General features: G+C 44.3%; 1 protein-coding gene across 2 annotated transcripts in view; it reads left to right on the plus strand.

Annotated features, from left to right (window-relative positions):
* The first annotated feature begins 460 nt into the window (after positions 1 to 460).
* The window catches only part of PRKCD (protein kinase C, delta), an 86,324-nt gene continuing 72,223 nt past the window's right edge, over positions 461 to 14,561 (plus strand). For both annotated transcript variants that reach the window (XM_014953557.1, XM_014953558.1), the window contains exon 1: positions 461 to 591. The gene's annotated coding sequence lies outside the window, so the exon portion shown is untranslated. The remainder of the gene's footprint in view (positions 592 to 14,561) is intronic.

Below are 14,561 nucleotides of genomic sequence, written 5' to 3' on the forward strand. Positions count from 1 at the left end.
CAAAAAAACCAAACCAAAACCCCCCAAAACTCTAAAAAAAATATATATCGTTTCCTCATCTCAAACGTGGCCCAGCGCCCTCAGCACCAACACCGCTCCAGCCATGGCCTCCCCTCCTCGGCATCGCGCCAGGGGCCCCTCCGGCCAAACCACCCGCTAAGGTACGGCACCGCTGGCCCCTGGCCCTCCCTGGGTCTACCGTGGGGGCGAGGGCTGAGGCGTTTCCACACGCGGCCGCCTCCGACGGGGGGACCGAAGAAGAGGAAGGCGAAGGGGCCGCGTGGGGCGGCGGAGAGCCGGGGCACCACCAGCCGCTGCCTCCCCTCAGGGGGCGCGGGCGGCGCTGCCGCCTCTCGCAGCACCTCCGGGGCGGGGCCGGCGGACCGGGGGTGGCGACGGCAGGTGAGCTCCGGGACCGCAGCTGCGCCCTGTGGGCGGAGCAGGGGCGGGGAGCGCCGGGCCGGGCCGGGCCGGGCCGTGGCGGCGGCGGGGGCCCACGGGCTCCCTCACTCCCTCCTTCCCTCACTCACTCTCGGGACAGCGCCCGGAACTCGGCGGCGGCCGCGGCCCCCGACGGCTCCCTGGAAGCGGGTGAGTGGTGGTACCTGCCCCCGGCGTGGGGCTCCCTCCGCTCGGTAGTTCCTGCCCCGCCTGGCGCGGGGTGAATGAGGAAGCGATACGGGCTCCGGCTCCCTCCGGCCCCGCCGCCTTCCGTGGGGCTCCCGGCGGGGAGAGGGGTGCTCAGCCCGCCGCTCTGGTGTGTGCCCCGCCGGCTCGGGCAGCGCTTCCCGGCGGGGCTGGGGGGTGGGAGTCGGCGGGGCTGCTACCAGCGGCGGGGCGCCGGCTGCCGCGGGGCTTCTTCCTCCTCAGCCGCGCCTCCATGTTGGGCTGCGTGCCCCGGGGCGGGGGGCTGCGGCGGGAGCCCCGGGGACGGCCCGGCCGTGGGTTTTGTCCGCCGAAACCTCCCCGCCGGCGGTCCCGGGGACGGGGGAGGGGGAACTCGGGATGGGGCCGGCTCGTTCGGTCCGCGGGGAAGCGCGACCTTGAGCGGGGAAAGTCTGTCAGGCTGCGGGCGGAGGGACGGGTGGGAGGGAGAGGGCTGTGCCCTGTCTGAGGGGGTCACCAGAGCCCCGTGGGTCCTCGGCAGAAACACGGAGTTTCCTCGGAGCAGAAATGCCAAGTTTGAGAATACCAACTCCTTTTTCTTTTTTTTTTTTTTCTTTTTCTTTCCACCCACCCGTCCGCGTTGATGGTCTCTTTCTGTCTGCCGTAGGACAGGGAGTTTGGAGCAGATAAAATGTGTGGTCTTTTAAAGGGTCAGCTTTCCAGCTGGACGGCGGCAGACAATGAGACGTGAAGGAACAGGAATGCCTGTTGCTTTTGTGCACATGCCAGGCGTGCATCTCTTAAAACCCAGTTTTCAGTTCATCGCTAGAGAATTCCTCGTTTGCATTAGGGTATGAAATGTTAAAATAATTGGATTACGGCAGTCTGTGGTCACATCTGACATCTGTTTACTCCTGGGCTCTGGCTGTTGCACCACTTCACTTCTAGACTGTTCAAGCAGCACAGAGCAGGGTGTTGGTCTGGACCGAGGGGCTCTTGCAGGAGATTTATGTGGAAGGATGATACTGCCCTGTATCCCCTCTCTTGACAGTTGGATGCTTCTGAGGACAGAGCTGCATCTGCAGAGCAGGCAGGTCTGGGATAATCAGTTCTCATGCTAGATCTTTTCCTAGTTTTAGAGACTCGTTTAAAGCCTGAACTACAACATTTTACTTCTCTGCAAATAGTCTGCGTCAAAATCCTGGATGCACTTGTTGTGTGTTTAGTTTCTTTTAAATCTTATTTGGGCCTTGGCCTCATGCAGCCATTAGTCTGTTAACAGTGTAATAAACAGCAATAACCTCTTTGGCTTTCCATCTATCAAATGATGTCGTGCAGCATTGTACGGATCAAATAGGAAGCTATGACCAAGTATAACCAATATAGCTTTCTGAAAAAGAGACTATGAAGTGCTTCTTAAGTGGTTAAGCAAAAATTCATAAATCTATCTTTTAAAAAGTATATAAACATCTCTTTTTAAAAGTGTATATGTAGCATTTCCTGTTTATTTTAGTTCCTGAAAATGGCTGTATTAAAAAATTAGATATTTGGTTTTGGACTGATAGTGTCTTGAAGTGACTGAAATCTACTATGGGAGTGTGCAAATACTAAGGATTGAAGCAAGCGTAAGGCTGTAAAACATAGGTCTGGATTTTATTTTTTTTAAGTTTCTCATCCTCACTGTGGGTTTCATAATAAAATACAGGAGTGTGCTTTAGTTTAAGAAATAATTAAATGCTGGCATTTTCAATTTCTTTGTTCACGTGGTTTTACTCAGTTATCTTTTTGTAAAATTGAATATAGCAAGCAGATAAGGAAGTATGATTATCAGAATAAAGTACATAACTTTTGAAACTTTGACAGTTCAAAGGAAGCACATGACAAGATATTTCACTAGGTGTCATTTGTGTGGTTGTATGTAATGCTAAAGATAAAATAATATAGGGGTAGCATAAAAGAATTAAGAGTTAGCAATACTTTGAAATTTTCACCCTACATCTTATAATTCAGATTTAGGAATTGCTGCCACTCAGTGGCTGATAAAAACGTATAGAAAACTATGTTCTGTTACACAGCTATGATGTATGTGTGGTTAATGAGTATGTTGTAAGGTTGTTTGATGAATGTGCATGAGATAATCAGGAAGATGCTCGTATTGTTTTCGTCAGCCAAGAGCTCATTCTGAAACTTTTTTCCATTTTTATATTTCATGAATTATAACCCACCTTTTCCTTAGGCATAATTATACAGTAGGGTCATAATTTTCATATTGAATGGAACAGGGAAATCGTATAATTCTGACTTTTTGATCACACAGCATAGTTAAAAAGACACTCTGTAAAGAATGCATTATTTTTATATAAACTATTTCTAAACTAGAAAACTTAGGAAACTTTGTGGCTACTTTTGCTAAAGAGAAATCTTCAGAAGAATCTCTCAAAGAGAACTTGGCTATCTGATGCTATGTAGATCAAGGAAATAACAATAAAACCTGGAAAGATGGTATCTTTTATTAAAATAACTGATTTCCTGGGAAAAGCATAGAAGCTTTCAGGCCTCTGAGTCTATTTTTGATGTCTAAAAGCCGCAGTCATTACAATAAAGTTCTTGTCAAATTGAGTACTTCAGGGCCTGATAGTTTCAATTGACTATCCGTCCCGGTTTCCAGTTGAAGGCCATCGCTGTTGCCCTACCTCTTTGCAGGGACACGGATCCCCTGCCCCGTGGATGCGCTGCCCCTCCGGAGCTGGAGCTGGGCTCCGGCTGTTGCTCCCGAAAAGAGGAGCCCCTTCATCTCCTCTGGCTTCGCCGCAGCCGCACTGCGACCAGAGGTGGGACCGTAGCACGTGTGGATGTATCAAAGTTCACTTCAGCCCGGTTAATGCCTACAAGGCTCCGTGTGGACTGTAGAGTGTAAATACTTCACAGGAGTTAGGCAGCGCTGAGGTATGCACCTCTACCGGGTTCATTGACACAGGTATTTAAGTTCCCTAAAGCTAACTCAGGTGTGTCTCTTCGTGCCGCCGTCCAAATGCGTTATGTATCTAGAGTCCACCATCCCTTTCATTACTGTGATGAAGGATAATACTTAACCTACTGTGAAAAGAACGGAAGAAAAAAGGACTAGGCTTGGGATTGAAATGTTTGTTGCAGATGAGTCACACCTGAACGCGAAAGATGACAAGGAGGGATTGACCAGTGGAGTCTGGGGGCTGCCTCACTTTATTCAGAACCAAATTCCTCTGTTAATCATCCACTGCTGAGAAAGGCAATGCAATTTTTACTCTGGAATTAGCCTTGCATTAAATGCAGCCTCTCCATTCAGGTTAGCAGGTTCTGTCCAAAAGTCTTCTAAAAAGCGACAAAACAGTTTGTGTTCCAGTAGTTTTAACTGTTTTCCTTGCTACATAACAAAACCTTCAGTTCTGACGTGTAAAAAGACATGTTGTCTTTCTCTGAATCTTCCTTTTCCTGCATAATCTGAGTGCAGAATTTGGTTCTGTAGAGCTCTGTGTGGAGCCAAAGGACAAGGAGCAGGAATAGGGGAAGGGGGAAAACTACCTGTGCCTACTCAGAGCTATTTGGGTAGCACATTAAAAGTAATCACTCCACATCCGCTTGGCTGTGCTTTGCAAAGGTGCAATTAAGAGAGATGAGCCTGGGAGAGCTCTTTACAGCTGTGGTAAAATAATGCTGAAATGGCTTGTGTTATGTTCTTCTTTAAAAGGCAGTTATGTCTCTACCTGCAAGAGAGGTATTTTTTTTTCTTCTTAAAGAGGCATTACCTCTCTAAGCCAGAGCTACCCCTTTAGCTTTTTATGATATTTGAGTAATGTTGGGAAAGTCTTCTCTGCAGGCAGTGGTGCCTCTAGCTCTACAGGGTCACCTGGGTTGTACATACTGCCTTCATGACTGGAAGGTGTACCAGTGTGATGCCTCTGTTACCAGAGACATCAGCAAAGGTCATAAAATGAAACATCTGGCCCGGGAGTACTGGGAACATCACAAATTTGTCCTTACCAAGGCTGGTGCAGGATGTATTTCTAGTCTGATCTGGACCGGACTGTGTTATTACAAGTAACACTGATACAGGGTATGGATATTCATGTGATAATGATCATGTTCCATAATGTCTGGGAGTAACCATCACGGATAATAACTCCATGAAACTGATACACCTTAAACTTTTAAGCCTCATATGGTACTTGCCTGACTGCTAAGGGAGGAGGGTGCATGCTTGCTGTGTCCTCCCACTTGATCATCCAACCATCAAACTTATTAAAAAAATAAAAAGCAGCACCTCTCTGTACGCCCCAGAACCAGATTATTTTGAATTCCAAGGTGCTACCCGCTTTTGAGAACAAAACAGATGTGCAACATACGTTCCTATCCCTCTAGTCCTAGTAATTTGCCTTAGAGCTGCGGGCAAACTGTGGTCTTGCTGGGTTGAAATGTAACCAAGTGGTTTCACTTTTACCCATTGGTAGTGAGAGTGGAGCAGGGATTGCTCTTGGAGACTGGTTGGTAGGTCAAGGTGTCATTGCAGTAGGCACTGAACGTGTCTGTGGCAAAGAGACACTTCTAAAACAAGCTCTTCCCAGACAGCTCAGTAAAAGTGCCCCTTTTTTTCTTTTGAAAACATCCTTTCCGCCGCACTGGGCTCAGAGGAGTTGTCTGAATTAGTATCTTGTTTCTCATCTCTTAGATGGCTGAAAACCTCTAAAATGGGATGTACATCTGTGCATGAGTGGCTTTGATTTGCATTCTGTTTAGTCTTTTGCAGTCTCATAAATAATTGAGGTATTTATACATTTGGTTTAATCCTGGCTACCTACTATAAATGCAGCGTATCTTGAAGCATATGCAATAAATCTAAACTTCAGCCTTGGCTTTTTTCCCCCACCCCTGAGCTATGAAGTCATGCATGCTACTGATTTGGAGCTGAAAGCCTAGAGCTGTGTTGGTTTAGCCTAGCTATTTGTTGTGTGACAAATTTGTAATGATGAGACAGCAGAGAGAGAAACTTGCGTGTCAAGTCACTTTCTGAGTGTCTGAAAATATTTTTTTTCCCTCATCAACGCCTATTTATTAGAGATCTAATAAAATCCTTGTTTGTACATTTGATTCTTTATTCTCTGGTTTCTTAAGGAAGTGCAGTTTAAGCTTTGCCTGGTTTTTCTGCCTAAGGAACTCAGGAAATCTGAGTGTTTAGTGAGTACCACTTCATTCCGTATCATACCAATGATGTCTAATGTACTTCGGTGCATCAGCGCATCAATATTCAATATGAGGAACAGCTTAAGCAAAGAAGGGGTTTTGGTAGTGATACCAGATCTATCTTTCTGATAGTAAAGCTTTTTTTTTTCTTGTAACTTATAGCCAGATTTTTTAAAGATTTAGATGCTTGAACGTGTAGATAGATACGTGAAAAGATGATCAAAACTGTCTCGCAGCCAAACTCAAGGTTAAGCGTGGCTTTTGCAGTTGGCCTTTTTCTGGGAAATTCCCCAGTGAGCGCAAATGCAGTGCAGCTGAGCTATTGCTAATGCATTACTCAATGGCTGAACAGTGCTTTTCTAGGAGGAGACTGTATTATTTGATTCTTTTTTGAACAAAAGCATTGTATTTCTTGTATTTCTTTCTTAAAATAAGAAACAAAGACAGTCTCTCCTTTTCAAAAGCCTTCTGTGTGAAAATTTGGTTGGAATTTAGAAGATAGAGTCCAGCAAGTAGCAAGTAAACCCATTATATGCTCTTAACTTGTATTCTCAAGAAAACTTAAGGTGAATAGACATAGTGCAATAACTTTGAAAGATTGTCATGTTTGAAATATGACACTGACTGCCCTGTACATTTTATCTCAAAATTTTTGATATGTTTTTTGATGCTTCTGGGTGACTGTGTTTTGCTGGCATGACTATGTAACCAGAATGAATATTTAGTACCTTACTGATTTTGATAGTGCCTGTTGAACTGGAGAAAATACTTCACTTGCTAAAGAACACAGTTGTATGTCAGAATAGAATATTTTACTGGAAAATTCGTGGGACAAGTAAGATTTCTTCTTGCTTATTTTAAAAAAAAAAAAGTATTTAATGTATATTCCTGTAAGAGCACAGATGGCTGTCTTGCATCACGTCGGTGCTGCCAGGATCTTTCATTTTGATAACGAACTCTGTTCCTTTTATAGATTAAATAAAAAAATAGGATCTGAAACCCTCAGTCATACCATTAATGTATGTGAAGGAGTGGATTTGATTATAAATGCTTTCAGCATTGATAGATAACAATTATTCTTTTTTTTTAAAGAATGTTTTTTTTAATAGACTGGTTCTTGCACTCACTGGGCGATGATGATCCCATTCCCTCACATCCAGCGTGCTGCCCCGTTAGTGCTGTGTTCGTGCTGAGCTGTGAATTGCTCAACAAGAGTTTAGCTGTTTCCTTATGTGTCTGTTGGCCGATGACTACAGCCTTCGCTGAACTCAAATATTCTTACTAATGACTCGGGGATGCTGGTTGCCAAATATCCAGAGCAGATCTGGCTGTCGGGAAATCGTGCAAGCTCTCTCATATTACATTTGCTTGTGTTCCTGGGTAACTGACAGGAGCTGACACGATTTCTGTTTGACAAGTTTATCTAAGATGCGGCATCCCAGGGGCAAGAGCTTCTTAATATGGACCTAAATTCTCCCAGGCAATTCAAGAGCTAAAATGCATCCAGTTTTGCTTTGACCTGAATGCAGTGAGCACTTGAACGTGTCTTCTCCCATTCTCCCAGCATCCCCAGTTATCTGGTTCCTTCAAACCTAGCAGAACGGTTAAGGAAGGACAGGTAAGAGCAGTGGTCAGTAGACAGCACTTGTGTCCTGCCCAGAAAAAAAACCTGTCAGAGAACTAGAGAGCTTTGGCAGGTGTCTGGGCCCCAACTCCCTGTGAAAGAAGCATCTCTCGGTGTGCAAGTCCGGAGTCCCACCGTGGGACTCCCCACCTCACAACAGCAGAGAGAAATTCCTCATAACAGCAGAAGAGAAAGTTCATGAGGGGATAATTGTGCAAGTCCGGTGAAGTTGTCCCACCATGGGACTCCCCAGAGAGAAATTCCTCACAACAGCAGAAGAGAAAGTTCATGAGGGGATATTGCCGGATATTTTTTCCTACTATATTTCTTTTTTCTACAAGCCTTTTTGAAGAAACATGTGATTTAGACCAAAGGATTTATAGGTCTGTCTGTTAATCCCCACAGGGGGATTAGTAGGTCCTTCAGCTTTTTTTCCCTTCCTCCAGTTTCCTTAGGCCCTTACAATGATGGAATCTGCAATCAATTCATACCTCTCAGCTCATCCATACTTGCAGAGTAGCTAGTCTGTTGGCAAAACTTCATCACATATACACTTGAGAATCTCTTAATCATGCAAGGTTCTCTGGAATCTAATTCTCCCCATTTATTTGGTCTCATTTTAACTGAGGGTGGGTTTTTTTTCCCCAGGAAGTCAAGGCGTGTCTGTATCATTCAGGTTTGCTTGCTCAGTGGTCTCAGCTGTGATTGCTGATTGCCCCAGCTGAGCCATCACAGCCTCAGTGCAGGGTCAGCAGAACTGCATGTCTGCAGGACAGTCCCTTCCAGTAAATGGTGAGTTTTGTTGCACTTGTGCAGCGTGCTGTTACACTGCTGTCCCTGCATCTGATGTGCATGATTTTGCATGCGAATTCCTCATATTGCTACCCTAGGTTAGCACTCTTGGTGTAAGCCTGTGTTTATTGTATCTGAAATAAGAACAAGTTTCGGCTGAAGTGGGTGATGCTGCTCCGTTGCAGCCTGGACCATTTTTCAGCAAGCCTTTCCACGTTGCTCAGTTAACTTAAAAGATGAAATTATTGGATTCTGCACCACAGACACCCCAGGTGTCCATTGAAGCTGTCCATGGAAGGGCATGTGGGAGCTGCCCATGAGGGAGAGCTGGGATGCTGACACTGCCAGGTAGGCGAGGAAGCTGCTGGATCCCTGTTGAAGGCAAGAGCAGTGATGGGAGGGTAGAGACAGCCCTGGAGTTGCAGCCCCAGCGATGAGCACGGCCGGGCAGTGCCATGCTGCTGGCCCTGCTTGTGCCAGGTTTGTCAGAGGGCTGCTTCAGCCTCGCGGGCTCCGGCTCCTCTCCAAAACTTTTGCAATACAACCCAAAGGCTGGGGCAGGGAGAGGAAGCGGAGCCTGTGGCGCGGTGCTTTATTCTGTTTTCCGTTTCAGTTTAAATTTGCGAGTTTGCTCATCTCTAGCAGTGCCACTGAGGTCTTCAGGGCAATCCCAGAGCTTTAATGTAATCTGTGCTAGTATCTGTCAGATTGGGTTTTGACCTATTTAGGGTATTGCAATTGATATTAATGTTGCTTTCCTTTTCCAGTGGGTGGCAGTTGAAGCAAAGAGAAATGTTTGTTTGCTTGGAAGTTTATATAGATATGTATTTAAGGAATTTGATTGTGTCTCTTAGCTGGAGAAAAGGGCAAATAAAAGGACCTCTTGTGATCAAAATCCGCTTTTAGTTTCAATCTCCTCTGCTTTTTGTGTGTTGCTGTGTTGCTTGTTCCCTTATTCTCTTACTAGTTAATAACTGTGAGCCCAGTCTTTCCGTCATTAGAGCTTTGTGTTGTGTAAGCCTAATTTCAAAACTTCGAAGCTGCTAACTCCTTGCAGCACTGTGTTCAGCTTCTCAGGCCTCTATTTTGATTTTGAATGTAACATGTAGTAGCATTCCTTTCTCCTTTTAAAAAGAAAAACTTGATCCTTAATGCTGAGTAAAAAGCTGGAGAAGACTTCTGTTTTAATGGTTTATATTTTTTCCTAGGGATGAATAAGTGATTCGTCTTCTATCATATGTGATTATAGCTAATTTACCAATTAATCCCCATTTTCTCCCTGAAGAAAACGAGGTCTTCTATAGGTATTTAATGTAGCTAGGCCAAAATATATGTAGTTAAATTGGATAACATTATTATAAATGCATTTCAGGAGCTTTGCCATGTCCAAGTTGAGTCAGCTTATCATAGCTAAGCCTTGTTTAAGCATATGTGGCGTTCCACTTTCACTCTGTTCTTACACTGATGCAGTTAAATACAGAAGCTTATGAAACGCTTTCATTCTAAACACTTATAAACCGATTTGCCACTTGTGAGGATACAAGTGCTGCCGCTGTTAGAGCAAAGTTCAACTTGATTGATAGATGAAACTTGTAAAATTATTTAGGACTCTAAAAGGAAAAATATCCAGGAAGAAACCTTTCTACCCCTTCTGGACACATTAAATAAATTATGAAAAATTAATTACCAGAGGAGCAAGGAGTTGAGCTTTGTCTGGTTGATAACAAAACTGATTTTATTTATCAGCAGTGCTCTTTGGCTGTAATGACCTAAAATGGAAAATTTTTTTTTAAGCTAAAAATACTCTGAAAGCCATGACATAGCATGTAGTCAGTTTTGTCAAAGGGACACAGTCAAACAGAGAATTGCTTGCTTTTTTTTTTTTTTGTTACAAGATTTTATAATCACATCTGTATTGACTGTACTGTAAGTCAGTTAGTAAAAAAAATAATAATTTCTTTTCAGTTCCTTAAATTTAATTTAATTGTCAATTTAATTTAACTGAATTACTGGATTGTCATTTGCTGGGATAATTGTACAACTCTATAGATGGTGAGGAAAAGGCTCTAAATTTTTAAAAAATGTTTTGATACACACACGTGTAGTGATGCTTGAATTCTTGAGGGTTTGCTTTTTTTTTTACTTTCTTGAAGACTTCATCCCATTGACAAACAAATCTTATTTTGGGGGCAAAGGAAGGATTTTTGCATTATTTCTAGTCTAAATAAAAAAATAATCTACTTGTATTATGGTTTTGGTCTTTTTTCTTTTTTTCCATGAATCTGATTTTCTTACTACTTCTACTTCATGCTGCTTTCCAGTGAGTAACCTGATCCTAATACTAAAAAAAAAAAATAAAAATTGAGTGAATCTCAACAGAGGGATGTTTTCTTTGTTTTCTTTAAACAAACCATGAGAGTTACACAGCTCTGGTTTGAATTAACAGCTCTCCAAGCTGGGCTGTGCACTTAACGCTTCTCAGACACTGTGGTGGGGCAGTCCTATGAGCATTCAAATACTTCAAAGGGAAGACAGCCGTATCTAGAGTTTTATCTTCTTAAAAGCACAAAAAAGGATGCCAGACTCATGTAATTGAAAATGTTTGCTAGAGGCAAGGTGTCCCAGGCAGACCAGGATGGAAGAATGTCTCCTTGTTCTGCTGCGTTTAATTTTGCTTTAGTTACTAACAGCTCCCTGCTGCCTAATAAGTGAGAGTTAAAGGCAACTTTAAAACACGTCTGTTTGTGTCTCTCTGCTTTTGGTATTATTTCTGTGGTCTTTTGGCCCTTATTTGGAGTTCTAGTGGATGAAGTTGCTGGACGTAAATGAAGAAGAGCGTAATTATGATCTTCTGATCAGGGTCTTATTTTTGAAACTACGCTTAATATCCCTACTGAATTGCTTAACCCTTAAATCTCCCAGAGAAATTTTTAGGAAATCTGCAGAGCTACAAAAAAAAAGATATACTTTGCTGTACCTCAGTTTCTATACTTTGTAAGCCTTTCAAAGCCTGGGTATAAATACCACAGCGTAGCTCTATCCACCATCTGTCCTCAATGGATGAAGCAATGGAGGGAAGCAGGGGATAAATGATCGGAGCTGGATGTGGGACTCTGAGGAGACAAGACAGCAAGAGTGCTTTTGCACTGCAGAGCAGAATTGTTCTGCTTCTCCTTGACCCCTGCTGCGTTGTGTAGTTTGGGTAAATTTCTCGCTTGTTGCTTGCCCAGAAGAACATGGGTAACGCATTGTGTTTTTTGAGTTGTTTGCTTGTTTTCTCTGAGTGTGGGTGCCTGGCTGGGGACCTCCCTGTGGGGCTGTCATCTTAACGTGCTTTGCTGGGTTATTTCCCTTAGCTCTCATCCAGCATCCTAGGACTGACCTAGGACTGACCACGCTGAGCTCAGCCCCTTCTGGCCTCGCAACAGCCTGAGCCCTTCTCTGCTGGAAACTGGAGAAACTTCCATGTAGTTGACAGTGCACAATATTGCATCAAGGCTGGAACAAAGATGAGGTCAATGTTTCTGCCAACATCTTGGGGGGAAAAGCAAATAGTCTTGAGACTTTGTGAGGTTTTTTTGTCCATTCTTTGGGACTTTATGATGAATTATAAAGTTTCTGAGAGGTTTTTTTTTTTTCCCTTAAAGTTGAAGGATTCACATCTCTTGTGTCCCTGCAGGTGTGTTAATATGATGGGGAGAAAATGAGCAAAGTAACTGAGAGAGGGTTTTATCATCTCGGAAAAGAAGCTGGAAAAGCTTTTTTGGTTCATTTCAATCTTTCCACAGATTCTAGTTAAGACTCTCATTCAGTATCGCTTGGAGCTGTGTTCTGATACCGACTGCTTCTTTCTGGAAGCAATTAAAGAAAACCATAATAACAGCATCATATCGTCCTCATATCTACCTGAGATTATGGTTGGCTGAGCTTGCAAACCTTCACATTCAACTAAACAGAATTTCTCTTTTTGAATCTTCTTGAATGCTTGATTCGATAAACTGCAAGAAAGGCATGTTCTGGTTATCTCCCGTTGGAGAGGGAACCCGGCAATAGGGAAGGCAGAAGCTTATGGGGAGCCCCTGTTGCATGTTTGGTGCAGCCCCAAGTGCGAGTCCCAAGTTGTAGGTCAAAGAGTGGGAGATGTAAACTTGTCCTCTCAGCCTCTGAGTCTTGATGTGCAGTGCACTGACTTCAGCTTTGCAGCATTTGTTCTTAAACTTTTCTCAATATTCCCATGCTATATGGAATTATCAACCTCGTAATTTGTGTTCAACTTCAGTTGGAGAGCTGGGGGTGGAGGGGGTGGCTAAGGAACCTTTGCACCCTGTGTCCATTAGTTGCATCTCCCCACAAACTCAAACAGTATGGTTGGGTTTTTTTTCTTTGCAAATGTCTAGTGTAGTGCTGTATGACAGCAGATGCCTATGACATTCATAAATAGCCTGTGGTGAAAGGGTTTGTTCTTACAGCTGAGCGATAACAACAGCTACAAGGAAGTAATAATGTCCCTAGCCAGCAACATATGAAGAGGGAGTTGGCTGGTTGCTTCTGTTCCTTTAATGTAGATCCTGGAATCCAGAGTCTGGTTGGCTCCGACTCTGCATTCGATAAATGTATCTCTAAGCTGGTTGATAACATCGTTTGTGTGTTCAAGTTGTCCAAGTTCTGAATTGGCCTTTTGGAGCACAACACTAGTGCTCTGGGCAGGCTCTGAGTTTTCAGGTGCTGCTAAATTCCAAAAAAAAAAAAAAAAAAAAAAAAAAAAAGAAAGAAAAAGAAACGTAACTCTGAAGAACTCCTCAGTACAGGAAAAAAACAATTTGCTAAGTGCTAGTGCTAGGCCAGAACATGGGGCAATGGCATTTCCCACTCCCAAAATAACATGGCCCAAACCCAGACCTCTTAATGTTTGGGAAAGTTTGAAGCTGGCATACAAATTATTCATAGAATCATAGAATTGTTTAGGTTGGAAAAGACCTTTAAGATCATCAAGTCCAACCATTAACCTAATGTGGCCAGGTCCACCACTAAACCATGTCCCTCAGCGCCACATTTACACATCTACCCATCAAGGTGCAGCCTCACCAGTGCTGAGTACAGGGGGATGATCACTTCCCTAGTGCTGCTGGCCACACCACTCTGTTCCTGGTACAGGCCAGGATGCTGTTGAACTTCTTGGCCACCTGTGCACACTGCTGGCTCATGTTCAGACAGCTGTCAACCACCCCCAGGTCCTTTTCTGCCAGGCAGCTCCAGCCACTCTTTCCCAAGCCTGTAGCGCTGCCTGGGGTTGTTGTGACCCAGGTGCAGGACCCAGCACCGGGCCTTGTTGAACCTCATACTGTGGGCCTTGGCCTATCCATCCAGCCTGTCCAGATCCCTCTGTAGCACTTTCCTACCCTCAAGCAGATCAATACTCCCACCCAACGTGGTGTCATCCGCAAACTTACTGGGGGTGCACTCGATCTCCTCATCCGGAGATAAAGATATCAAACAGAACTGGCCCAAACACTGAGGAATGGCGAAAAGCACTTGTGACCAGCCTCTGACTGGATTTAACTCCATTCACCACAACATTTTGGGCCTGGCCACTCAGCTGGTTTTTTACCCAGCAAAGAGTACGCCCATCCAAACAATGGGCAGCCAGTTTCTCCAGGAAAATGCTGTGGGAAACAGTGCCAAAGGCTGTACCAAGGTCTAGGTAAACAACATTTACAGCCTTTCCCTCATCCAGTGAGTCACCTTGTCATAGAAAGAGATAAGGATATACAAGCAGGACCTGCCTTCCAGAAACCAATGCTTACTGGGCGTGATCACCTGGTTGTCCTGTATGTGCCATGTGATGTCACTCAAGATGATCTGCTCCATCATATTCCTGCACACTGAGGTCAGACTGACAAGCCTGTAGTTCCCAGGATCCTCCTTTCCAGCCCTTTTTGTAGATGGGCATCACATTTGCTAACTTCCAGTCAACTGGGACCTCCCCGGTTAGCTAGGACTGGTGATAAATGATGGAAAGTGAGCACTTCTGCTAGCTCCCTCAATGTCCTTGGGTGGATCCCATCTGGCCCCATAGACTTTGTGTGTGTCTAAGTGGTGTAGCAGGTCACTAATCGTTTCTCCTTGGACTATGTGAGCTTCATCACACAGAATGACAGAATGATATGGGGTTGGAAAGGACCTTCAGAAGCAGGTTTTGAATGTCTCCAGAGACAGAGACTCCACCACCTCCCTGGGCAGCCTGTTCCAGTGCTCTGCCACCCTCAAAGTAAATAAGTTCTTCCTCATGTTTAGATGGAACTTCTTAAATTCAAGTTTGTGC

This window comes from Calidris pugnax, unplaced genomic scaffold (assembly GCF_001431845.1).
Source record: "Calidris pugnax isolate Ruff unplaced genomic scaffold, ASM143184v1 scaffold247, whole genome shotgun sequence".
In the NCBI taxonomy this organism is placed as follows: domain Eukaryota; kingdom Metazoa; phylum Chordata; class Aves; order Charadriiformes; family Scolopacidae; genus Calidris; species Calidris pugnax.